General features: G+C 66.3%; 1 protein-coding gene across 1 annotated transcript in view; it reads left to right on the top strand.

The window, feature by feature from the left end:
* Window positions 1–999, top strand: part of HTT (huntingtin) — a 100,908-nt gene that overhangs the window by 94,967 nt on the left and 4,942 nt on the right. The gene's annotated exons all lie outside the window — the stretch shown is intronic.

The following is a 999-nucleotide window of genomic DNA, read 5'->3' as shown; positions in this document are numbered from 1 at the left end:
TGCCCCGTCCTGGGTGGCCCTGGTGCGCCTGCGAGCACCCTCTTCGCAGCTGCGCCCCGAGTGTGGAGCCGTGGGAGCGCAGAAGCAGCTGCCTGGGGAAGCCCTTTGTCTTTGTGGGCTCTGAGGCCGGCCTGTTCCATTGTGGTTGTGTTTTGTGCTCAGGCCCAGGTCCCCCAGGCGTGCTGTGTGTCAGTAAATCAAATCAGTAAGAATTGTTTCTGAAGAGGCCCCGAGGCCAGATGGTGCCCTGGGGACTCCTCGTGCTGGCTGTGCAGGGGCCTCGGGCTTCTCCTCCTGACGCATCAGCCCCCTGCCGGCCCCTGGTGGTGCCTTTAGAGCTGGGGCCCTGGAGGCCTGGGTGGAGAGTCCCTCGGGTGGTCCCGCGGTCTGTGGGGCCGGGAGGAGAGAGGGAAGTCCTCGGTCACGCAGGGACACAGGGACGGTTCCTGTGGGGGCCGCACTGCCAGCCTCCCAGAACCGCTGAGACTCCAGACTCTGCCGGCCGGGGTCGCCGTCCCAGGGGATGGTCTGACCCGCTGTGGCTGCCCCAGCACCCGCTTTCTGTGGGGTCTCACGTGGAGGGCACAGCGTAGGTTCCTCCTTAACGCGTGTGGTCACGGTGCTCAGGGGAATGGACACGTTGGCATAGACGACAGTCGGGTCCCCAGGTCGACCTCAGGGCTCCCCAAGCTCGACTGATTTACTGCAGTGACAGGAGCAAAGTCAGGGAGGGCGCCCGGGCCACGTCCACAGGAGACCAGGCTCAGCTTCGGAATCCTCTTCCGGAGTCACACGGGACTCGCTGTTTCTGTGCAATGCGTGTGAAAACCCACGCGGAGCCCTGCCCACCAGGGAGGCCCCTGCCCGGCCCGTCCCAAACTCCAGACCCCAGGGGCGGGAGTCAGCACCCCCACACTGCCCGCACAGAAGGCCCGGCACAGGCTGCCTCTTAGCAGTCGGCTGGGAGCACTCCCCACACCTGGGCCGGACGCCTGCCAG

Source organism: Myotis brandtii, unplaced genomic scaffold, assembly GCF_000412655.1.
Source record: "Myotis brandtii unplaced genomic scaffold, ASM41265v1 scaffold986, whole genome shotgun sequence".
Lineage (NCBI taxonomy): Eukaryota > Metazoa > Chordata > Mammalia > Chiroptera > Vespertilionidae > Myotis > Myotis brandtii.
Note: the sequence above shows the minus strand (reverse complement) of the source record. Positions and strands in the feature narration are given on the sequence as shown.